We start from the raw sequence: 293 nt of genomic DNA, 5'->3' as shown, positions 1-293 counted from the left end.
AAAATCCAAATGGATTAAAGATCTAAATATTAAAACAGAAACATTAAACTTGCTGGAAGGTAAGTTAGGCAGAACTCTGGAAGATATTAGTATAGGAAAAGACTTTATGAACAAATCTTCAGTAGCACAAGAACTAGCAGATAGAATCAACAACTGGGATCTCATCTTACTAAAAAGCTTCTGTACTTCAAAAGAAACCATCAGCAGAACTAAGAGACAATCTACAATATGGGAAAAAATTTTTACCAGCTGTTCCTCAGACAAAGGACTATTATCAAGGATATATAAAGAAC

This window comes from Fukomys damarensis, unplaced genomic scaffold, assembly GCF_012274545.1.
Source record: "Fukomys damarensis isolate Sample0158 unplaced genomic scaffold, DMR_v1.0_HiC HiC_scaffold_15, whole genome shotgun sequence".
Lineage (NCBI taxonomy): Eukaryota > Metazoa > Chordata > Mammalia > Rodentia > Bathyergidae > Fukomys > Fukomys damarensis.
This window is presented reverse-complemented; position numbering follows the sequence as displayed.